The sequence below is a fragment of the Triticum urartu genome, chromosome 6A (assembly GCF_056163025.1).
Source record: "Triticum urartu cultivar PI428250 chromosome 6A, HENAU_Tu73, whole genome shotgun sequence".
NCBI classification, from domain to species: domain Eukaryota; kingdom Viridiplantae; phylum Streptophyta; class Magnoliopsida; order Poales; family Poaceae; genus Triticum; species Triticum urartu.
Window position 1 is genome coordinate 509,987,169 of NC_141878.1, and position 26,336 is coordinate 510,013,504.

Sequence of the window (26,336 nt, forward strand, 5' to 3'; positions counted from 1 at the left end):
TTAATGATATGCTCCAAAATCCTCACCTACTTTCCCACTTCCACATATGACCTAAACCCTAAGACAAACTCGGTCCTACCGATTCTTCCTATCCGACGCCACCGAGTTTTCACTTGTCATTAGCCACTGCCAAACCCTAGCAATTCGGTCCTACCGATAAGGATCTCGGTCTCACCGAGATGGGATTGCAAACTCTCTGTTACCTATTGCAATATTCTCGGTCCCACCGAGATATGCAATCGGTCCCACCGAGATTGCAATGTAAACTCAGTGTTTCCCCTTTGTAACTTTTCGGTCTCACCGAGTTCCACTCGGTCTCACCGAAAGAGCAAATCGGTCCCACCGAGTTTGCCTGACCAACTCTCTGGTTAGCTAATTACCAAATTCGGTCTCACCGAGTTTGTGTAATCGGTCTCACCGAGATTACGTTATGCCCAAACCCTAACCATATCGGTCCTACCGAGTTGCATGTCAGTCCCACCGAAAATCTCTAACGGTCACTAGGTTTACATTTTCGGTCCGACCGAGTTTATTGATTCGGTCCCACCGAGATTGGAAAACTGTGTAACGGTTGGATTTTGTGTGGAGGCTATATATACCCCTCCACCTCCTTCTCATTCGATGAGAGAGCCATCAGAACACACACACCATTCCAACTCATATGTTCTGAGAGAGAACCACCTACTCATGTGTTGAGACCAAGACATTCCATTCCTACCATATGAATCTTGATCTCTAGCCTTCCCAAGTTGCTTTCCACTCAAATCTTCTTTCCACCAAATCCAAATCCTATGAGAGAGAGTTGAGTGTTGGGGAGACTATCATTTGAAGCACAAGAGCAAGGAGTTCATTACCTACACACCATTTGTTACTTCTTGGAGATTGGTGTCTCCTAGATTGGCTAGGTGTCACTTGGGAGCCTCCGACAAGATTGTGGAGTTGAACCAAGGAGTTTGTAAGGGCAAGGAGATCGCCTACTTCGTGAAGATCTACCGCTAGTGAGGCAAGTCCTGTGTGAGCGATGGCCATGGTGGGATAGACAAGGTTTCTTCTTCGTGGACCCTTTGTGGGTGGTTGCTTCTTCGTGGACCCTTCGTGGGTGGAGCCCTGTGTGGACTCGCGCAACCGTTACCCTTGGGTGGAGCCCTGTGTGGACTCGCGCAACCGTTACCCTTCGTGGGTTGAAGTCTCCATCAACGTGGATGTAGGATAGCACCACCTATCCGAACCACGGGAAAAACATCCGTGTCTCCAATTGCGTTTGATTTCTCCAAACCCTTCCCTTTACATTCTTGCAAGTTGCATGCTTTACATTCCGCTGCTCATATACTCTTTGCATGCTTGCTTGATATGTATTGTGTGTGTTGAAATTGTGCCTAAACTCCACTTAAACCGAGAAAGCTTAAAAATTGCAACTTTAGCATTAAGTGTCTAATCCCCCCCCTCTAGACACATCTACTTCTAGATCCTACAGTTTGTGCCGAGTAGAACCGTTGGGAAGACTTGGGGAAAGTCTTGTTGAACTTGCTGTAAAAAACAGAAACTTTAGCGCTCACGAGAACTGCTGTCATTTTTATTTGGAGAGTTCTATTTAGTTAATTCTTTTTGCAGATGATTAATAGATAAATTTCTCACGTCCAGCAATTTATTTTAGAATTTTTGGGGTTCCAGATCTTGCGCTAGCTACAGATTACTACAGACTGTTCTGTTTTTGAAAGATTCTGTTTTTCGTGTGTTGTTTGCTTATTTTGATGAATCTATGGTTAGTAAAATAGTTTATAATCCATAGAGAAGTTGGAATAAAGTAGGTTTAACACCAATATAAATAAAGAATGAGTTCATTACAGTACCTTGAAGTGGTCTTTTGTTTTCTTTTCTCTAACGGAGCTCACGAGATTTCTATTTGAGTTTTGTGTTGTGAAGTTTTCAAGTTTTGGGTGAATTATTGTGATGGATTATGGAACAAGGAGTGGCAAGAGCCTAAGCTTGGTGATGCCCATGGCACCCCCAAGATAATCCAAGGACACCAAAAAGTCAAAGCTTGGGGATGCCCCGGAAGGCATCCCCTCTTTCGTCCACTTCCATCGGTAATTTACTTGGAGCTATATTTTTATTCACCAACATGATATGTGTTTTGCTTGGAGCGTCTTGTATTATTTGTGTCTTTGTGTTTTAGTGTGCCACAATCATCCTTGATGTACACACCTTTGGAGAGAGCCATACATGAATTAGAATTTGATAGAATACACTATGTGCTTCACTTATATCTTTTGAGCTATGTAGTTTTTCTCTATGTGCTTCACTTATATCTTTTGAGCTATGTAGTTTTGCTCTATGTGCTTAACTTAGATCTTTTAAGAGCACGGTGGTGGATTTGTTTTAAAGAAACTATTGATCTCTCATGCTTCACTTAAATTATCTTGAGAGTCTTAATAGCATGGTAATTTGCTTAATAATAACATGCTTGGTATTCAAGATTTGTGAAACTTTCTTTTGAGTGCATTGAATACTAAGAAAAGATTGAAGCATGATAATTGTTTTGAGATATGGAGGTGATAATATTAGAGTCATGCTAGTTGAGTAGTTGTAAATTTAAAGGATACTTGTGTTAAAGTTTGTGATTCCCGTAGCATGCACGTATGGTGAACCGTTATGTGATGAAGTCGGAGCATGATTTATTTATTGATTGTCTTCCTTATGAGTGGCGGTCGGGGACGAGCGGTGGTCTTTTCCTACCAATCTATCCCCCTAGAAGCATGCGTGTAATACTTTGCTTTGATAACTTCTAGATTTTTGCAATAAGTAGATGAGTTCTCTATGACTAATGTTGAGTCCATGGATTATATGCACTTTTTCCCATCCTTCCACCATTGCTAGCCTCTCTAATACCGCGCACTTTTCGCCGGTATCATACACCTACCATATACCTTCCTCAACACAGCCACCATACCTACCTATCATGGCATTTCCATAGCCATTCCGAGATATATTGCCATGCAACTTTCCACCGTTCCGTTTATTACGGCACGCTCCATCATTGTCATATTGCTAGCATGATCATGTAGTTGACATCGTATTTGTGGCAAAGCCACTGTTCATAATTCTTTCATACATGTCACTCTTGATTCATTGCATATCCCAATACACCGCCGGAGGCATTCATATAGAGTCATATTTTGTTCTAAGTATCGAGTTGTAATTGTTAAGTTGTAAGAAAAATAAAAGTGTGATGATCATCATTTTTAGAGCATTGTCCCAAGTGAGGAAAGAATGATAGAGACTATGATTCCCCCATAAGTCGGGATGAGACTCCGGACGAAAAATAAAAAAAAGAGGCCATAAAAAAAGAGGCCATAAAAAAGAGAGAAAAAGAGAGAAGGGACAATGTTACTATCCTTTTACCATAGTTATGCTTCAAAGTAGCACCATGATCTTCATGATAGAGAGTCTCTCGTTATGTCACTTTCATATACTAGTGGGAATTTTTCATTATAGAACTTGGCTTGTATATTCCAATGATGGGCTTCCTCAAAATGCCCTAGGTCTTCGTGAGCAAGCGAGTTGGATGCACACCCACTTAGTTTCTTTTGATGAGCTTTCATATACTTATAGCTCTAGTGCATCCGTTGCATGGCAATCCCTACTCACTCACATTGATATCTATTGATGGGCATCTCCATAGCCCGTTGATACGCCTAGTTGATGTGAGAACTATCTTCCCCTCTTTTTGTCTTCTCCACAACCACCATTCTATTCCACATATAGTGCTATATCCATGGCTCACGCTCATGTATTGCGTGAAGATTGAAAAAGTTTTGGAAAAGTTAGAGTATGAAACAATTGCTTGGCTTGTCATCGGGGTTATTCATGATTTAAATACTTTGTGTGGTGAAGATAGAGCATAGCCAGACTATATGATTTTGTAGGGATAACTTTATTTGGCCATGTTATTTTGAGAAGACATAATTGCTTTGTTAGTATGCTTGAAGTATTATTATTTTTTATGTTAATATAAACTTTTGTCTTGAATCTTTCGAATCTGAATATTCATATCACAATTAAGAAGATTTGCATTGAAATTATGCCAAGTAGAACTCCGCATCAAAAATTTTCTTTTTATCATTTACCTACTCGAGGACGAGCAGGAATTAAGCTTGGGGATGCCTGATACATCTCCAACGTATCTACAATTTTTGATTGCTCCATGCTATATTAGCTACTGTTTTGGACTATATTGGGCTTTATTTTCCACTTTTATATTATTTTTGGGACTAACCTATTAACCGGAGGCCCAGCCCAGAATTGTTATTTTTTGCCTATTTCAGTGTTTCGAAGAAACGGAATATCAAATGGAGTCCAAACAGAATAAACCTTTCTGGAACGTGATTTTCTTCCCGAATATGACCCAGGAGACTTGGACCCTACGCCAAGGAAGCTTCGAGGTGGGCACGAGGTAGGGGGCGCGCCCTATACCCCCAGGCGCGCCCCCCACCCTCGTGGGCCCACCGAAGCTCCACCGACGTACTTCTTCCTCCTATATATACCTACGTACCCCCAAACGAACAGGGACGGAGCCAAAAACCTAATTCCACCGCCGCAACTTTCTGTATCCACGAGATCCCATCTTGGGGCCTGTTCCGGAGCTCCGCCGGAGAGGGCTGTCATCACGGAGGGCTTCTACATCATCATAGCCTCTCCAATGAAGTGTGAGTAGTTTACCTCAGACCTTCGGGTCCATAGTTATTAGCTAGATGGCTTCTTCTCTCTTTTTGGATCTCAATACAAAGTTCTCCCCCTCTCTCGTGGAGATCTGTTCGATGTAATCTTCTTCTTTTTGCGGTGTGTTTGTTGAGACCGATGAATTGTGGGTTTATGATCAAGTCTATCTATGAATAATATTTGAATATTCTCTGAATTCTTTTATGTATGATTGGTTATCTTTGCAAGTCTCTTCGAATTATCCGTTTGGTTTAGCCAACTAGATTGGTAGTTCTTGCCATGGGAGAAGTGCTTAGCTTTGGGTTCGATCTTGCGGTGTCCTTTCCCAGTGACAAAAGGGGCAGCAAGGCACATATTGTATCGTTGCCATCGAGGATAACAAGAAGGGGTTTATTTCATATTGCATGAATTTATCTCTCTACATCATGTCATCTTGCTTAAAGCGTTACTCTGTTTTTAACTTAATACTCTAGATGCATGCTGGATAGCGGTCGATGAGTGGAGTAATAGTAGTAGATGTAGAATCGTTTCGGTCTACTTGTCACGGACGTGATGCCTATATACATGATCATGCCTAGATATTCTCATAACTATGCTCAATTCTGTCAATTGCTCAACAGTAATTTGTTCACCCACCGTAGAATACTTATGCTCTTGAGAGAAGCCACTAGTGAAACCTATGGCCCCCGGGTTTATTCTCATCATATCAATCTCCATCACTTTAATCTTGCTTTGCTTTTTACTTTTACTTTTACTTTTCACTTTGCATCTCTATACCAAAAATACCAAAAATATTATATCTATCAGATCTCACTCTCGTAAGTGACCGTGAAGGGATTGACAACCCCTAATCGCGTTGGTAGCGAGTAGCTATCATTTTGTGCGGGTACAAGGGACTTGAGCGTGGCCTCCTACTGGATTGATACCTTGGTTCTCAAAAGCTGAGGGAAATACTTACGCTACTCTGCTGCATCATCCTTTCCTCTTTGGGGAAATCCAACGCAACCTCAAGAGGTAGCAGACATATCCCCTAAACCAACAGAAACAATATCCTTATTGTAGTTTATTCTAGCATTAACAGTATTCAAGAAGGGTCTACCAAATATAATGGGACAAAAGCTATCTTGTGGGGAACCAAGAACAAGAAAATCAGCAGGGTATTTAACTTCCCCACATAAGACTTCAACATCTCTAACAATCCCAATTGGTGAAATAGTATCTCTATTGGCAAGCTTAATGGTAACATCGATATCTTCTATCTCAGCAGGTGCAATATCATGCATAATTTCTTTGTATAAGGAATGAGGTATTACACTTGCACTAGCACCCATATCACATAAGCCATGATAGCAATGATCTCCTATTTTAATAGAAATAACAGGCATGCCTACAACAGATCTATGTTTATTTTTAGTATCAGGTCTAGCAATTCTAGCAGTCTCATCATAGAAGTAACTAACATGCCCATCAATATTATCGGCCAAGAGATCTTTAACCATAGCAATATTAGGTTCAGCTTTAACTTGCTCAGGGGGTTTGTGTGTCCTTATATTACTTTTGTTGACTATAGTTGAAACTTTAGCATGATCCTTTATTCTAATAGGGAAAGGAGGTTTCTCAACATAAGCAGTAGGAACAATAGGATCATTATAAGTGATAGTCTTTTCTTCAACTTTAATAGGTGCAACTACTTTTACTTCAATGGGAGGATTATATTTAAACCACTTCTCCTTAGGGAGATGAAAGAACATGCGGTGCCCCCATGTTTGGTTTTGGTAATTGATGACAATCTCGATGGACTAATGGTTGCCTTGAGTTATATTTGAAGGTTTTGTCCATAGGCTTTTCTTGGAGTACATGTGTTGGTTTCAAGGAGAGTTTGTGTCGACCAAGGTGCTATTCAAGGAATTATCCAAAATTGGTCATGTGAGTGTTGAGCTTATTGCAAGCATGTCTTGAAGAACAAGATTATGTGATCATTCATGTCTACCTTCAAGACATCATCCAAATGAAAAGAATTGGAAAGATTCAAGGTTGATCAAGATTAAGTCAAGAATGAATCAAGTTGATCAACACACAAAGCATACAAGATGTACTGAGGGGTCAAGTGATCCCATGGTATGGTAAGCATTGTCCATTACGTTTTGTTTGCTAACCCATGGTTTTCGTGAGAGTTCTTTGTGGGGTTAGGTTGCGATGTGCAAGTTCAAGTGGAGCATCATGAAGAGATCAAATGCTTGAAGCTTGCCGTCCATTATGGTAACAATGGATTTATGAAGATGTGCCGAAGAGTGGCTCACCCATGGTGGAATATGGGGGAGCAATCAACTAGTCTTCATCGAGCCAACACAATCAAGAAAGGTGGTCCAACTTGAGGGAGTCAAGATCATCATCATCTAGCTCAAGTGGACTATGTGTAAGACAAAGGTTTGCCCCTGATAGGTTTTCTATTTTACCGGTCTCATAGTGGTAGTTAGGAGACCGGGTTATAGGATCGATTGTCGTACTATCAAGGGGGGCTCTTGATGAGTAGCTTGATCGTATTGTTCGTAGAGAGCTCAAACCATTGCATCCTTGCATCATCTTTCTTGGTTCTTGTTTGGTTCTCTTTGAGATTTTTGGAGCTTATGTTCATCTTGATGACAAGCTCGAGTTCATCAAAAGGGAGTTCACTTGCATCTTCTATGATGTTTTTTATGTTGTGGGTTATGCCCGTTCTTCGCTGTTGGAGGTTTCACTCCTCCATTTGTTAGGCATACCTCCCCTACCTCTTCTTTCTATAACCAGTCGCTGTTTTGATGCTACTCGTCGTCTTGTATCCAACAAGCTTGAGTTTGCTCAATTCAGAACTCATTTTCAGAAGTTTTGGCAGTTCTGGGTTTTCCTTGGAGTATATTTGTTTTCATGGAAGTGGCATATGTTTGGTGCCAACAGTAGTACCGCGGGGACAGAGCGGCAGTACCATGTATCGCCACAAGCGGTAGTACCGCTGTCTCACAATGGTAGTACCGCCCATCGCCATAAGCGGTAGTACGGCTCTGGTTCCGCGCTGGTACCGCCTCGACTCGAGACGTGGTTTTCTCGTGTCGGGTTCAGCGGCAGTAGTAGCGGCAGTAGGAGCGGTAGTGCCGTTCGTGTGTGGTAGTACCGCTGGGCCAAGCGGCAGTACCGCCGCTGCCAACGGTCCCAGTGGTAGTGCAGCTCATAAGGCTCTGCCTTGCCCTCTGTTTTGCTCCGCTCTCTGTGTTCTACCGCCTGGGCGGTAGTACCACTCCCCTGAGCGGTAGTACCGCTCACGCGCGGAGTGAGCACATAACGGTTGGATTCAGGAGCTCCTCATAAAGGGGGTCTTCTTCCCCATTGAGCCTTATCCTTTGAGCTCGTGTTCTTCGCCCATTGTTGACCTTCTTCGAGCTTGCTAACTCTCAATCCCTCCATGGATTCTTGCTAGTTTTTGAGGGAAAAGAGAGAGGAGATCTAGATCCACATTTCCACCAACCACTTTCTCGTCTATGTGAGGGGAACCCCTTGGATCTAGATCTTGGAGTTCTTGGTGTTCTCTTTTTTGTTCTTCCTCTCATTTTCCTCCCTAGCATTAGTTGCTTCGGTGGGATTTGAGAGAGAAGGACTTGGGCACTCCGTGTGCCCTTGCCATTGCATTTGGTGCATCGGTTTGAGTTCTCCACGGTGATACGTGGAAGTTACAAGTTGAGAAGCTTATTACTCTTGGGTGCTTGGTGCCCTTGAGCTTGTTCCTCTTGGGTGCTTGGGCGCCCTAGACGGTTGGTGGTGTTTGGAGCTCAATCATTGTGGTGTAAAGCTCCGGGCAAGCGTTGGGGTCTCCAATTAGGTTGTGAAGATCACCCCGAGCAATTTGACGGGTTTCGGTGACCGCCCCCAAGGGTTTCCAAAGTTTACGGGTTCGGTAACCTCCCCCAAGGGTTGCCATTTGTACGGGTTCGGTGACCTCCCTCAAGGGTCCCTTAGTGGAATCACGACATCTTGCATTGTGCGAGGGCGTGAGGAGATTACGGTGGCCCTAGTGGCTTCTTGGGGAGCATTGTGCCTCCACACCGCTCCAAACGGAGATTAGCATCCGCAAGAAGTATCGAGCATGGAGCGATTACTAAGAGAAAGCCGAGCATAAATTTTTTGAATAATCATTTCTCTTGAGAGCTCATGATTGGGGCATGAATATAACATTGACTTAAGCCTCCCCCAAGATTGAGCGATGCTTCCTCCTTCGCGAGGCCAAAAATTATATATATAATTACGATCACGATGAACAAGATGCATAGGATAAAGCTTCTGGTGAAATTCCAATTTCAATCGCTTATAGTCCCATGATCCCATATCATCACATAGCCTATACCATGTCAATGCATCTCCCTTCAAAGATAAAGGGAAGACCTTCTTCTTGATAACATCATCGGGCATACCTGCAAGCTTGAATAATCCACAAACTTCATCCACATAGATTAAGTGTAAATCGGGATGCAATGTTCCATCTCCTGCAAAAGGATTAGCTAGCAGTTTCTCTACCATACCCGAAGGAACTTCAAAGTAAACATTTTTAGTTGGTTCAGTAGGTTGAGGAGCAACTCTTTGCTCTACTGGTCGGAGTGAAGATACCCCAAACAAGCCCCTCAAAGGATTATGTTCCATAGTAACAAGTGAGAGTAAATTTCAGCACACTATATAAATTTTTCTTACCAAATTCCATCTACAAAAGGCGCTTCACTCCCCGGCAACGGTGCCAGAAAAGAGTCTTGATGACCCACAAGTGTAGGGGATCTATCATAGCATTTTCGGTAAGTAAGAGTGTCGAACCCAATGAGGAGCAGGAGGAAATGATAAGCGGTTTTCAGCAAGGTATTCTCTGCAAGCACTGAAATTATCGGTAAGAGATAGTTTTGTGATAAGGTAATTTGTAACGAGTAGCAAGTAATAAAAGTAAATAAGGTGCAGCAAGATGGCCCAATCCTTTTTGTAGCAAAGGACAAGCCTGGACAAACTCTTATATGAAGGAAAGCGCTCCCGAGGACACATGGGAATTATCGTCAAGCTAGTTTTCATCACGTCCATATGATTCACGTTCGGTACTTTGATAATTTGATATATGGGTGGACCGGTGCTTGGGTACTGTCCTTACTTGGACAAGCATCCCACTTATGATTAACCCCCATTGCAAGCATCCGCAACTACAACAGAAGTATTAAGGTAAACCTAACCATAGCATGAAACATATGGATCCAAATCAGCCCCTTACGAAGCAACGCATAAACTAGGGTTTAAGCTTCTGTCACTCTAGCAACCCATCATCTACTTATTACTTCCCAATGCCTCCCTCTAGGCCCAAACAATGGTGAAGTGTCATGTAGTCGACGTTCACATGACACCACTAGAGGGATAACAACATACATCTCATCAAAATATCGAACGAATACCAAATTCACATGACTACTAATAGCAAGACTTCTCCCATGTCCTCAGGAACAAACGTAACTACTCACAAAGCACATTCATGTTCATAATCAGAGGGGTATTAATATGCATAATGGATCTGAACATATAATCTTCCACCAAGTAAACCAACTAGCATCAACTAAAAGGAGTAATCAACACTACTAGCAACCCACAGGTACCAATCTGAGATTTGGATACAAAGATTGGATACAAAAGATGAACTAGGGTTTGAGATGATATGGTGCTGGTAAAGATGTTGATGGAGATTGACCCCCTCCTGATGAGAGGATCGTTGGTGATGACGATGGTGAGGATTTCCCCCTCCCGGAGGGAAGTTTCCCCGGCAGAACAGCTCCGCCGGAGCCCTAGATTGGTTCCGCCAAGGTTCCGCCTCGTGGCGGCGGAGTTTCGTCCCGTAAGCTTGCTTTTGATTTTTTTTCTCGGACGAAAGACCTCATATAGCAGAAGATGGACATCGGAGGGCCACCAGGGGCCCACGAGGCAGGGGGCGCCCAGGGGGGTAGGGCGCGCCCCCACCCTCGTGGCTAGGGTGTGGGCCCCCTCCGCTATTTTCTTCGCTCAGTATTTTTTTATTTCCAAAAATAACTTCCGTGGAGTTTCAGGACTTTTGGAGTTGTGCAGAATAGGTCTCTAATATTTGCTCCTTTTCCAGCCCAGAATTCCAGCTGTCGGCATTCTCCCTCTTTATGTAAACCTTGTAAAATAAGAGAGAATAGGCATAAGTATTGTGACATAATGTGTAATAACAACCCATAATGCAATAAATATTGATATAAAAGCATGATGCAAAATGGACGTATGAATGAGTATAATAAAAACTATCATAAAAAGTGCATTGAATACTATGAGAAGTTTGATACTTGATAATTGTTTTGAGATATGAGGATGGTGATATTAAAGTTGTGCTAGTTGAGTAGTTGTGAATTTGAGAAATACTTGTGTTGAAGTCTACAAGTCCCGTAGCATGCACGTATGGTAACCATTGTGTAACAAATTTGAAACAGGAGGTGCTCTTTGATTGTCTTCCTTATGAGTGGCGGTCGAGGATAAGCGATGGTATTTTCCTACCAATCTATCCCCCTAGGAGCATGCGCGTAATGCTTGGTTTTTGATGACTTGTAGATTTTTGCAATAAGTATGTGAGTTCTTTATGACTAATGTTGAGTCCATGGATTATACGCACTCTCACCCTTCCATCATTGCTAGCCTCTTCGGTACCGTGCATTGCCCTTTCTCACCTTGAGAGTTGGTGCAAACTTCGTCGGTGGATCCAAACCCCGTTATATGATAGGCTCTATCACACATAAACCTCCTTATATCTTCCTCAAAACAGCCATCATACCTACCTATTATGGCATTTCCATAGCCATTCCGAGATATATTGTGATGCAACTTTCCACCGTTTCATCTATGACACGCTTCATCATTGTCATATTGCTTTGCATGATCATGTAGTTGACATCATATTTCTAGCAAAGCCACCATGCATAATTTATCATACATGTCACTCTTGATTCATTGCCCTTCCCGGTACTCCGCCGGAGCCATTCATATAGAGTCATATTTTGTTCTAGTATCGAGTTGTAATCATTGAGTTGTAAATAGATAGAAGTGTGATGATCATCATTAATACAACATTGTCCCAAATAAAAAAAGAAATGCCCAAAAAAGAATATATGTATATATATATAAAGAAATAAAAAGGGACAATGCTACTATCCTCTTTTTCCACACTTGTGCTTCAAAGTAGCACCATGGTCTTTATGATAGAGTATCTTGTTTTGTCACTTTCATATACTAGTGGGAATTTTTCATTATATAACTTGGCTTGTATATTCCAACAATGGGCTTCCTCAAATGCCCTAGGTCTTCGTGAGCAAGCAAGTTGGATGCACACCCACTTAGTTTCTTTTGTTGAGCTTTCATACATTTATAGCTCTAGTGCATCCGTTGCATGGCAATCCCTACTCCTTGCATTGACATCAATTGATGGGCATCTCCCTAGCCCATTGATTAGACGCGTCGATGTGAGACTTTCTCCTTTTTTGTCTTCTCCACATAACCCCCATCATTATATTCTATTCCACCCATGGTGCTATATCCATGGCTCACGCTCATGTATTGCGTGAAAGTTGAAAAAAGTTTGAGATTACTAAATTATGAAACAATTGCTTGGCTTGTCATCGGGGTTGTGCATGATGAGAGCATTCTTGTGTGACGAAAATGGAGCATGACCAAACTATATGATTTTGTAGGGATGAACTTTCTTTGGCCATGTTATTTTGAGAAGACATGCTTTCTTAGTTAGTATGCCTGAAGTATTATTATTTTTATGTCAATATTAAACTTTTGTATTGAATCTCTCGGATCTGAATATTCATGCCACAATAAAGAAAATTACATTGATAATTATGCTAGGTAGCATTCCACATCAAAAATTCTGTTTTTATCATTTACCTACTCGAGGACGAGCATGAATTAAGCTTGAGGATGCTTGATATGTCTCCAACGTATCTATAATTTTTGATTGTTCCATGCTATTATATTATCTGTTTTGGATGTTTAATGGGCTTTATTATACACTTTTATATTATTTTTGGGACTAACCTACTAACCCAAGGCCCAGTGCAAATTGCTGTTTTTTGCCTATTTCAGTGTTTCGTAGAAAAGGAATATAAAACGGAATCCAAACGGAATGAAACCTTCTGGAGAGTTATTTTTGGAACAAACGTGATCCAGGGGACTTGGAGTAGATGTCAAGAAAGAAACGAGGCGGCCACGAGGCAGGGAGGCGCGCCTGCCCCCCTGCACGCGCCCCCACCCTCGTGGGCCCCTCGCGGCTCCACCGACCTACTTCTTCCTCCATATACCCCGGAAACATCCAGGAGCACCATGAAACCCTATTTCCACCGCCGCAACCTTCTGTACCCAAGAGATCCCATCTTGGGGCCTTTTCCGGAGCTCCGCCGGAGGGGGAATTGATCACAGAGGGCTTCTACATCAACACCATAGCCTCTTCGATGATGTGTGAGTAGTTTACCACAGACCTTCGGGTCCATAGTTATTAGCTAGATGGCTTCTTCTCTCTCTTTGGATGTCAATACAATGTTCTCCTCGATCTTCTTGGAGATCTATTCGATGTAACTCTTTTTGCGGTGTGTTTGTCGAGATCCGATGAATTGTGGGTTTATGATCAAGTTTATCTATGAACAATATTTGATTCTTCTCTGAAATCTTTTATGTATGATTGGTTATCTTTGCAAGTCTCTTTGAATTATCAGTTTGGTTTGGCCTACTAGATTGATCTTTCTTGCAATGGGAGAAGTGCTTAGCTTTGGGTTCAATCTTGCGGTGTCCTTTCCCAGTGACAGCAGGGGCAGCAAGGCACATATTGTATTGTTCCCATCGAGGATAAAAAGACGGGGTTTATATCATATTGCTTGAATTTATCCCTCTACATCATGTCATCTTGCCTAATGCGTTACTCTGTTCTTATGAACTTAATACTCTAGATGCATGCTGGATAGCGGTTGATGTGTGGAGTAATAGTAGTAGATGCAGAATCGTTTCGGTCTACTTGTCGCGGACGTGATGCCTATATACATGATCATGCCTAGATATTCTCATAATTAGCACTTTTCTATCAATTGCTCGATAGTAATTTGTTCACTCACCGTAATACTTATGCTATCTTGAGAGAAGCCACTAGTGAAACCTATGGCCCCCGGGTCTATCTTTTATCATATAAGTTTCCCATCTATTTTGCAATCTTTATTTTTCTATCTATATCATAAAACTACCAAAAATATTTATCTTATTATCTCTATCAGATCTCACTCTCGTAAGTGACCGTGAAGGGATTGACAACCCCTTTATCGCGTTGGTTGCGAGGTTCTTATTTGTTTGTGTAGGTATGAGGGACTTGTGTGTAGTCTACTACTGGATTGATACCTTGGTTCTCAAAAACTGAGGGAAATAGTTATGCTACTTTGCAGCATCACCCTTTCATCTTCAAGGGAAAACCAACGCAGTGCTCAAGAGGTATCAAGGCCGATGGAGGAAGTTCCAGCCCCATCGAGGAAGTACCAGCCTCTTCCTCTCTATGACGATCCATGCGTATCTCCTCGTGATGCAGAACGAGCGGGGGTGGATTACTTCTGTCTTCCCCTACTCGTTAAAAATGAACTCGATCGTTCTGAACCGCATGTAGTCCATGTAGGGTAGTGGAGAAGTTTCGAAAAGTTATCCTGAACCATCGACGACCAACTCGAAATAGCCAAACGTGAAGGTCTGCCCCCATGAATTTTACGGTGCCTTCTGGATCCGTGCCCCGTGTTAGATCTCTGACCATCGTCGCCCCTACCCGGAGTGCCAGCTGATGATATGAGTTCCCGTCAAATCCCTAGGTAGGGTTCCTAGCAGGGTCGGAAGAACCGGGACAGAGCCCGCACACACAATTTACCCAGGTTCAGGCTCTGGAGAGTAATAACCGACATCCTACATTTTCTTGTTCCTCATGGTGATAGGTTCATCGTGCGAGGGACTGGAATGAGGATGAAGATTGCTACCGAGAGTTGTTCTTCTCTAGATGAGATTATATTTGATACCCTAGGGGCTCCCTAACCTTTCCTTATATAGGCCGGATAGCTAGGTTAGGGTTTTACAAGGGGACATACGATCTAGGTCGCCTCCCTTCTTGTCTTGAGGAGCAAGTTGGCACAAGGTCAGTTCCGTCCTTGTTGGACCCCTCCGGGCTCTGACCCACTCCCTCAAGTTGGCTCTGGATGCGGTCGATTTTGATCTGGTCTCGATGCGTTGTCTCGCCTACCAATTTCCTCTCGATGCGATTGGTCTTATTTGGTTTCTGATTGAGACATTGCATCGAGCAAGCGACCTGGGAGGCTCGGAGTCGCGGATGCGCCAGCGGCCCAGAGCCATGTGTGGCTTAGCGCCCATAAAGAAATATATATAGCCTATGTAAAAATTTGGGGGCCCCAAAATTTACGGGCCTTATACGGGCCGCACAATCTACACACCTATGGGCCCCACCCTACTAGTGAGGTACCCAGTTGTGGAGACGGACATTTGAGGGGTGATCGAACATTGTTTGTGCACATGTCCAAATACGTCCGTGAATGCTTGAGAGTCCGGATTAGGTATATCCGGCTGTAGACGCCCTCGCACTGGCCATCATTGAACATAGTGCGCCCAACTAGCGGCACCGGCCACGTCTTCTTTTATTCGCCATGAACATGGTTACTGTAGCAGCGCGGTCCGAGCGCCCCATCTTCCCTCCTCTCGCCTCCGCCATGGCCTCCTCCCCTCTCCTGTCTCCTCCTCTCCTCCTCTCGCCTCCGCCATCGCCTCCTCCCCTCCCCTCTCTCTCTCTCCCGTCTCCTCCCTTTCAACCCTACCCACCTCCCCTCTGGATCAAGTGCAGGCCGGCCAGTGCGCGCAGGCGGCAGCGCTCCACTCGTGGACACCCATCTCTCTCCCCCGCAGACGAACCCCGCCGCAGGAGGCCCGTCCCGAGCTCGCCTCGCCGCTCCTCCAGTGACCCTCGTTGCGCCTGGATCCGGGCGGAGGAGCCCTCTCATGGCGCCGGCGGCTCTAGAGATGAGGACTGCCCAGAGGAAGAGGAGCAGCATCTCTCCCCTTCGCCATCTCCAGCTGCCGCCACCATCTCTCCCCTCTGCCCTCTCCAGCTGCCTTCCTCACGAGCCTTATCTTCGAGCCGTCATCCTTGCCTTCGACTCGTCCGCAGCTGACGTAGCCGAGAGGGGGGCCGATGAGCTTGGCCACCGTGTGCTGCTCCATGAACTCGCTCATGTCCAGCTGGACCATTGCCTCCTCTAAGCCGTAGTAGCTGGTTGCCAGCGCCTTGGCCAGCTCCGACTTGCCCACGCCCGTCGGGCTGGCGAAATTGAAGCTGGCCACCGGCCGGTTGGGGTTCCTGAGCCCAACGCGCGCACGGCGGATGGCGCGGCCTATGGCCCTGACGGCCTCGTCCTGGCCGGTGACGCGCCCGTGCAGGGTCTCCTCCATCTTGAACGACTGGTTGGACTCGTCCACGGAGACCTTCTCCACGGGGACGCTGGTCCGCGATGCGACGATGTGCTGGATGTCCGCCTTCGTCACCATTGGGCCAGCCGACGCTCCCGACTCCACCTCTGCCTTGCTCACCTCATTGCTCTTGTCCACCAGCGACATGATCTTGATTTTGAGCTCCAGCCTTTGGCTGCGAAGCTCTCCGGCCTATAACCATTCAGATAATTAGCGTCCTCCTATAAGGTGTGCATTTCAGGTTGACCTGTAGACGAGAAGATTACCGTCTCAAATTGCTGGGAGCGGATGTCGTCGTTCTTCTGTCTGGTGATTTCCTTGAGCTTCTTGGCGAGGTCTTTAGCTTCCTTAGGTAGCTGTCAGCATAGTTCAAAATTCAGATTCAGACATCTTGTAAATTCAGATTCAGACATTTTGGAAAATATTTAGGTGCATCACCATTCGAAAACATCTGTAGTACCTTGGCATGGCGTAGCCTGACAAGAGATCCCGCCTCATCAACCAGGTCGATTGCTTTGTCTGGGAGGAAACGATCACTGCGAACAAAATAGACCGTTAGAAAACTTCATTGTACGCTGGGAACTACTCCTATCCAACACTGAAATTTGCAAGCGAATCTGACCTACTACTCAGTATGTGATAGTACAGGTGCTCCATATGCAACACTGATGGTGTTTTCCATACTGCAGAATACATGCTTGCACAATATATTGTAGTTATCATAAGTTTCTGTAAATTTGTGCTTACCCCGTTTATTTATTAATATGATACACATGCATTCAACTTAATCTACCCGTGACTCTGTATTTTTTTTCCTGCGCACTACTCTGATAAAGCTTCTCTATTGTTTTGGTTTTGCGTTTTGCTTTCTTTTTCTGAAAATTAGTAGTTGGAACTGTCGAAACTGGGTGCTTTTTGCAGCTCTCTTTCCTACTTCTAGCGCTGAAATTACGCCTTACTAACTGGCGTACATGTTCCTTGTATATAACTGACTTTTCTGTTTCCTGAGGACAAGAGCACCATACAGAAAATTGGTAGTTGTTGTCTTTCATGATAAGGCATGTACACATTCATAAGCTCGTGTGTTTGTGCGGTCAGGTTGGCTGCCTATATGTTTTGGGGTTCGCCTGCTCGCTGTATTGACAACCATAGGAAAATATAGCAAGAGTAAAATTAGGCTTGTTGTTTGAGATGGTTCCTTTACACGATAAATAAATTGGAGTGATTTCAAACTCTTAAGGCCCTTGACCGGTTAGAGAAAGACGGGTTGAACTGAATTCTGGATATGTAGTGTTATCTAATCTTGTGGTGCTTTTAACTTTGATCTTGCAACTGAACCTGCAGACTACTTATTTTTTTGGATGTGTAAACCTGAATGTTGGAAACTAAATTTGTCGCCCTGGGTTCAGTGGTATTCAAGTGCGACAGGACCATATTGTGACCATATTATGACAGGGTCATAAACATGAAAGCATGAAACTAACTGTGTTCCCTGGGTGGTCCTATACATTGAGATTAGCTATCTTGAGCATCACTCTTTATTTCGGCGCAAGAGGACCATACAGTGACATGAAGTTTTATCTTTGCTCCTGGGCATACTGCTACTTTGTTGATATATCTGAAGCCGTCTGAACCTGGTTCTTTTCAGGCATATTTTTTTATATTTATCAATGCATTGTACATAGTGAAATTGTCCCTAATTATTCTCTGTTGTAGTGCAATGTTTTTTGTTTAGTTTGGATAGACAGTATTATCTTTAGTATTAACTATGTTCCCTGGGTGGTCCTCCCCGAGTGTTTCTTGCTCGATTGGCCACTTCAGGCTTCACATATGTGTGTGTTGCAAGCTCTCAGGTTTGGAGAATAATTGTAGGATTAGGTAATTTGAGAGACTAATTATGAGCGTTAAAAAGGTCACACAGTCGGCAACAGTGGTTATATCAGCTCGAAAAAAGCAGTGTTGCTTGACGTTGATGGCTTGACCTTTCGGGCCTCTCTCCTTGGGCTCCTGATTTCTCAGCCAGGATCATCTTGCCAGTGTGTTTCACCCTCCCATTTCTGATATCATTGAATAATTTACAAATGGGATATCTCTTATTCGGGATTAAAGTTTTGATGGTTAGATTGATTGCTTCGTTTCATATATAATTTCCCTGTAGGCTTCTAATGTATTCAGATGACATACCTATTGTCCATACTAGGGCTTTAAATGCATCTGCTCCTATAATTGGTCATTCAGTTAGTATTACATGAAAAGAAACAGTCCAGCTTAATTCCCTCATTTGGTTGGGTATGCGTCTCATTTATATACTCACACAGTGGTTTATTTGAATGTTTGTTCTCCACTCACTGCCTTGTGCCTTAGATAGCTGCAGATGAGGATGTATGAACAATTTGGCCAGGAACTCAATCAGACCATTCGACTGAAGCTGAAGGTATACTTTGGCTGCTTTTCCTGTCCTTTTTGTTCGTCTTTTCGTGTGTGTGTAGCATTTTCTCACGCCTTTTTTCCTTTAGAGCCTTAAATTTAAACATATGTAGCCGGTTTGTGAGTAATGAATTGGCAATATTTTAATCTATATTGACTCTCATTCTCTATTTTCAAGGGGCATTGCAAAGATACAGAGGGATTGCCTTTCATTCAGAACCTGGTTAGCTAAAAGTCACGCGGAGAGTAATGGAAGGCCCTGTGGATTGTGTTAGCTGGTTTTCTGATTCGTGTTTAGCTCATGGATTCTCATTTATCATGCAGGTCGTTGTGGCCATGCGAAAGATATCCACACAGTTAGATTTCTATTTTAACTAATCCCCGTTCAGCCTCTCAGTCATGTTCAAGTCTTAATATTATTTCCCCTATTTTTACAGCAGGTGATGGCATAATTTAATGAATGGCATTATGGTAGGACGCATGTGGTATTTGATTACAATGGTGTCTCACGGGGTTACAAAAGTTGTGTTCTTACACATTTGAGATGAAAGAAATTCAATTTTTTTGCGGGTATTCAAAATAGGTAAGCCAATAAATCATGTTTCTTCTTTGCTGCTCTAGCTGTCATGTGCCACATAGTTATTTCCGTCCCACATGCTCCTGGTTGCCTATTTAGATTCTGTTCATGAGCTATGTTATTTTGTATCTATAACCTTGATAAAATTTAAGAAGGCATGTCTTGTGGTTCCTCCTCCTTTTCTCGACATTGGGCCGCTGCCGTCATTTTGTCAAGTAGCTAATTGTTTCTTTCCATGGTTGTGATGTCAAGGATCATGGAGACCAAGGTCACCACATCCTGATATCCTGGTGCATGTAGAATATATATATATTCATGTCTATGTTGCTCTGATGAAGTCGTTGCTGGATTAATTACAATGTGTGTTTTGTTAGAGCAGGAGGCTGGAAGGGATCTTAAAATATGGTGAGAGTTTTCTTCAATCATACCAAAATTCATTAAAAAAATAGCTACAGTTGTTGGCCTGCTTTAGGTGCGAAGCTGAGATCTTTCAGGAAGTGGGCGCTGGAGCAAGTAGTGAACTACTTAAGTAATCATTTACGAATTCTGTTTACCATCCCGGCAGAGATATTGGATGAGTTCGGTCATCCCTTACTTTAGTTAGAGCAATCCAGTCTTTTTTGTGTATCAGTGCTAGCTTCGTATTGCAATAATCCCTTATAGGGTTTTAATTTTGAGTAATCGTGTTCTTATTCTGTTTTTCAGGAAGGTACAAAGGCTAAGGTGAAGAATGATTGTAGTAAGGAAGTTCAACCTGGGAGAGGTCCCCATAACTACTCAAATATACACTTATTGAAAAAATGCAAATATTTTCAACACGAACATGGTTTTAAACGGGTCTTTGCGCCATTTGGCGCAACTGGTCATCTAGTTCAATCAAAAGACCAGAGAGCTTTGCTTCTGCTTCAATTTATGAATCCCATACATGTGACGTACTGTTCCGTTCCCTTTCGGGTCTTCACTCAATCACTCTACATGTGTCGAACTGCTACAGGCCGCATCCCAGCTGCTCTGCTTGACGACTTCTAACCATCGATTCTACAAGCTTTTCAGTCAACAATCTCCGTTCAGCACTCGCGATAGAAAACGGAGAATCTCTCTCCAGACACTCGCCCAGTTGGTCCACGTGGGGTCGCAGTCCTCGGTGGAGGCAGGTGAGTGGGCGGCACGTTCGCTGCGTCACCCACGCGTGCATCCCGAAGCCTTTCTCGACAGGTGTTGCTCATCATACGGCAATGATTGACACTTGTCCGGGCATCTCCGTGCGGAAATTTTTTGGAGGCCACTTTGCCCGACTTCAAAGGGATCACGAGAATCCTTCCCTTTCCTCAAAGCAAAACCTGGGAACCCACAAAGTCTTTCGAGCATCGATGCCAGCAATCTATGGCTGCCATTGGTGCATCTCACCTTGGTATCATGTGGGCTCGCCGACCAATGGCAGGCAGCTCCGGAGCACAAGGACGAGGATATGATATGCCCTCTACGGCTCCACCGTCCTGCGCGGGCGTGGTGATCATGGACACGGTCTGTGCAACGTGCGTGCATGATGGAGGCAACGGCAATGCAAATGCATGCATCTCAGTGTCCGCAATGAGTATATAGGATTGTAGTTCACTTTCGTTCTGGTTTTTTCAAACTCTCGGCCTAAATTTGATTAGAATTTTGACAGACAACATACGAGTTATATGTCAAAAAATCATGGAATTCGTAGTTGAAAAAAGTTTACAATGGTATATTTTTCATATAGTGCAGACTTTATATTAGTTATATTTTGGGTCAAAGTTAGACTCAGTGGGGAAGTGATTATGCTTTGCAGTGACGTTGCTACATAATCTATTTAATTTTCTGTGTCGACACTCGTAAGTTTCAGTCAAACTTTTAAAACTTTATAAATAAGGACCATTTGCTCAGTCCTAGATCACACACATTTTCTTTCCTCCTCTGCAAGAAAAGATCCTAGGCTTTCCTCCTCCTCCCGTCAGCGCTGTCGCGGTCCGCCTCATCTCCGATGGCGTTTGGGTCATGGAGGTGCGGAGGACCTCGGCCCCCTGCCGGCGGGAGGGACCCCTTTCTCGTTCTTATGAGGTTCAATGTCTTGGTTGGAGTTGTGTGGCAGCGGCGATATCTTTTAGTAGGAATAATGTCTCCCAAGTTCTATCCCGGTCCCGATGACGTGTCTAGCTTCGTTGGAGGGCTTGTGGAGGTGTGTTTTTATCGGATCTCGTGGGATTTGGTCGGTGTTGATCTTTGCTGGATTTTTTTGGATCTAGTCTTTGTTTGTCTTTGCTTGGGTGTTTACATATTTGATTTTTCTGATCTACGACTTTCTTTATGACGATAGTTGCTGCTCTGGTGTGTTGGTTTTATGGGGCCTTAGCACGACGACTTCTCAATTGTGTACTACAACAAGGTTTGCCCAGCTCCGACAAGGGAGAGGCGATGACGGCCGCGTGCCTTCGGCTCGCTGCTTGTAGTCGTCGCTAGATGATCCATGGACCTGGTTCAAATGTTTTTATAGGAATTTTGGACACTTGAAATTCCTAGGAGCTTCTCATATGTGGGTTGTGTGATTTTTAGGGTCGAACATATAATTTTTTTTGTTGAGGTACCTTTGTATTATGTTTCACTGAAAATTTTGCATCCACTCTAATCGTTTTGAAATATATTTTTCCTATTTTTTTATGGAGCATTAACACACTTGTGAAAACAAAGTCATGTAGGATGGAATGGGCATGACATTGTAATTCCATGATTTTAGAATCTTAAGATTACCAGAGGGAGATGGGGAGGAGAGGGGAGGGGGACTCGAGGATATTTGTGCAATTTTGTACTTTGATCATCCTGGATTTGAACAGTGGCATCTCACACTAATATAAGATGGTTGCATTAGCACATACTCCCAACCTTATTAAGAAATAAAATAAAACTCTCGTCATAGCCTTTACCCCTATGAAATGATGTCGAGCTGACAGGTGCTACTAAAATGGAAAGAAACACTGAATGGCGCCATTGATGTATATAGAAATTAGCGTACTGATATCATAGTTAAGTTGTATCGGGCACGCGATCTGGTACGCACGGCCTTTGAAGGGAAAGGTAAGCGCATGCCAAGATTACAATACGAGGTAAGCTGGTTGGAATGTCGACATCTCCCATGTTAACTAGAATAAAACCTTCCAAGTGGCCAAAGGGCACTTTTGATAGAAAAGAAGTGGCCTCTAATTGGTACCCGTCCCGTAGTATTTCACATTTGTTTGGTACTTGCCTACGTGGCCTTGGTCACAGTCTTTATTCAGGTGGGCTGTCAGTTTTGATTTGGTCGCTCTAGCTATGTAAAAATGGTATGGTGTTTAAGAGCATCTCCGAAAACCTGTAAAAGACCTCCCGCATCCGTTTGCGGACAGGGGGCATCAGTCCACAGACATGGATACGGGAGGTCGACATCTAACACTAGCTGCATACATTTCAAATTTTTTCAATAAACCGGATGAAATTCATGCTAACACGACTGAATTTCGTACAAATATAACGAATTTCATACAAACACGATGGATTTAACTACATTTCGGACAGTTAAAACAAAAACAAAGACCCACCGCTAAACCTATCTATGGCGGCGGCGCCCGGCGTCCAAGCCCGTGTCGTCCTCCTTCCGCCGTCTCCATGAGCACCGACGATAAGAGCGATGAAGTGAAGGTGCGATCTTCGGCAAGGAAGAGTAGAACATGGGAGACGAACCACGCCACATGGGACACCAGGCCCTGCCGCCTCCCGTCGCCTACTCATCCTCGGAGGAGTCCACACCTTGTCCGTCGCCAGTGGACGTGAGGTCCACGAGGGAAATGATGGCGCCTTGGTTGTCGTCATCCCACCGAGCCGGCTGATGGTTCGTCGACGGCGCGTAGGAGGCGCAGCTGGCTATGATATCCTCCGTGATTGTTTGCAGCTGCGCCTCCGCGGCTACCGCTTCCTGCTGAGCGACGGCTTGAGCGCTGACGACATAGTAGATAGCACACTGCTCCGTAACAAAATTTGGGTTCACCGCAACCATGGCTGCCACGGCCTCCTCGCTCGCGCGCTCGCCGTAGATATGGCCCTCCGACAGCCGGTGCTGCTCCAGAAGAAACCAGTTGTACCATTGTTCCTCTTGCGCCTGCTGGAACGCCGACAAAGGCGTCGGTGCAGGCTGCACCTCCATCATGTCGGCGTTGAACTGCGCTTGCGCCTGCTATATGGTGAAGCCGCCTTGAAGATGCCCTAATAAGAAGAATTACTTCTCTCAATTGTAGGTTATTTATTAGCATACGCATTGGGCTCGTTGGTGGTCTTGTTGTACACCACCGGGGTATGCTTACGGTGGAGTATGTGCATGTGAGGAAGATGGACAAGGAAGTGTTTCCTAACATGGATTCCTCTGGTCCTGGTGGCTGGAGCCCTAGCCGCCGCCAGGAGGCCAATCTTCTAGCCCATCCTCCGGCGGCTTCCCTTCGCCAGTGACCTTGGTCGTCGTCGGTGAGGGGGACCACCGGATCCATGCGTGTGGATCGTTTTACTTTCTCGTAGTCTAGGTTTTTAGGTTGTTCATCGTCTTGGCTTCGGTGGCGACGGTGACGGCGCTGAATAAAGATTCTTCAGATCTATCTCTGGTGAGGCCATCGGTCCTATGGTTGGGGGCGGGGGGCGGGGGGGTGGGGGGGGGGGTTGGAAACCAGTCTGTTCAAGTAAGGATGGCATAGCGGCGGTGGTATCCTCATGGTGGACCTGTGTCCTCGGGCTCCGCCGTTGCGATGGCGTTTGCTCCAGCGTCAGTATGGAGCTTGGGAGGTAGTCCAGGAGCGAATGCAAATTATGGTCTGCACTGATGACATCTGACAGACGGAACGTGTGCTGGGTTCATGGTTCGTGGATGGCAGGTAAGGTTTCCTGCTTCGGCGTCTTAGTCATGGTGGGGTGCCAGATCTGGAGTTCGATGGCGTGTCCGAGGTGTTGCTCCAGTCTGATTCGTTCAACGACGATGGCTTCACTTTTGGTGAGCCACCTTGGAGATCCACAAAACTGCATATCAGTGATGGAGCCACGTCGAGCTCGGGTTAGAAGGTGATCCGTCGTTCTTTTATTCGGTGGCTGCCATAGTGGTCCTGGAGGCAGATGACGGGCGTTGATGTCAAGTTCAGAGATGTTCTGCTATTTTTAACGTTTGTCATGTCGGTCCTTACGTAACTTATACTTTGATCTTTATAATATGAATGAGACACGTATTACCATAAAAAAATATAAATGCCACCGTAGTTCGTGGATCGACCCTCCGCCTGTGCTAAGGCAATTATCACATTTTTTGTTTGCATTATTTCGTCCTTTTATGGTTGTGTGTCATTCCGACTATGTGAGTCTCAATTGTTGCAGAGCCGGAGTATGAACTTGTTTTTTATTCTTGTATCAGATTGATGTGACGTTATGAGTCAGTAAAAGCACTCTTAGCAAAATAAAATATTTCCTTCGATTCAAAATAAGTATCACAGTTTTGAATTAAGGTTAGTTCAACCTTATTCCAAAATTGCGACACTTATTATGAATCGGAGGGAGCAGTTTCAATAAATATGGGATATATACTAATTTCACATTATTAACGTATATTTGATAAACATTTTACCTGTATACAACTTGTACATTAGAAATGAGAGAGAGTTTTGCAAACAAGAGAGAGAGGGAGGATGTATCTAGGATTTTGACTGATGCTATTGGCTACGGCTTGTATATCGGTATCACTTTCGATATGTCCATCATTTTGGAAACTGATTGTTTTTTTTTGGCTTCTATTTTTGCAAGAGAATGTTTTGACTAGTCGCCCCTTGTTGACCTAAAGAAGGAGACGGTCAATGTCTCGAAGCTACAGGTGAAGTTACAGATGGCTAATATGGTGGCTCACGAGATTGCAAAATTTAGTTTTGATAATAGGTCTAATGGAATTCTTTTTAATTTTGTTCCGCCCTGTGTGAGAAATTTTGTAATGAATAATTGCACGGAAATTTTAAGTTAACTAATATATGGTGGGGTTTTAAAAAAAAAGGCATCTCCAACGTCGGCCCTCAAACCCCCCGCATCCGTCCGGACCATGGTGTCCGGACCACTGAAGCCATCGAACGCAGTCCTGTATCGGCCAGCGGCGCGGTCTGGACGCGCTTTCTCCTGCAAACCAGAGACAAACGCGCGCGGGGGGGGGGGGGAGGGGGGCTTTGCAGGAGTCCGGGCCGTCCATACGTCCGCTTCTGACCACTCTGACCCATAAAAAAACCACCTGTCACTCTGCCCTTTCCTTCCGATGCACGCGCCGCATTCATGCCGGCCCAGAGCACGCAGCGGCCGTCATTGATGCCAGGATGTGACCGGAGGGAGGGAGAGCGGTACTGACCGACACAACCTCTCGGGAGCCGCCGCTTCAATGCGGAGGCAAGTTTCCGAGGAATCAACTCCGGCCACTGCGCCGCATTGAAGCAGCTGACCGGCCCTTTCACAAGGCCTGGTCACTGCTATATAAGTCGCGTTGCGCCGTCCACATCGCAATCTATTCTCCTCCTCCTGCCCTCTCCCTGCCCATCTTCCTCCACATCTCCGGCAATGGGCAAGTCCTAGGCGTCGGCGCCAGCAGGCGGCGGTTCTGGGACGGGCTCTGACGGATCATGGCGATGCGGCCCTCGAACTCCGGGGCCGTCGTCCTCATCAGCAGGCGGCTCCTCAATGAAGGTGGAGATCATCATATCCTCCGGCGATGAGGAGGACCAGCTGCCGCAGTCCATGCCGGCGGTGGCGGGCCAGGTGTACACCGCCATCGACGTGGAGTACGAGGAGCAGATGGAGCTGATGCTCCATCGCTCCATGCTCCACCTCAACGGCCCGACTCTGCCACCGGGGACGCTCCTCCCCATAAAGCCGGAGCCGGCATCCCCTCCGCGCTCTCTGTCGTGCAACCTCGGCATCCAGATCGGACGCCGCGTGAAGGAAGATCACATCTCGCCGTTGCCAATGCGCATGAAGGAGAAGCGGCTCTCTCCGCCACGCAACGCGT

General features: G+C 44.7%; 1 long non-coding RNA gene across 1 annotated transcript; it reads left to right on the forward strand.

Moving 5' to 3' along the window:
* The first annotated feature begins 15,414 nt into the window (after positions 1-15,414).
* On the forward strand, positions 15,415-20,220 carry LOC147965968 (uncharacterized). The gene is made up of 2 exons (XR_015608665.1): positions 15,415-18,703; positions 18,875-20,220. It is a non-coding gene; the product is annotated as an uncharacterized LOC147965968 (long non-coding RNA).
* The last annotated feature ends 6,116 nt before the right edge of the window (positions 20,221-26,336 follow it).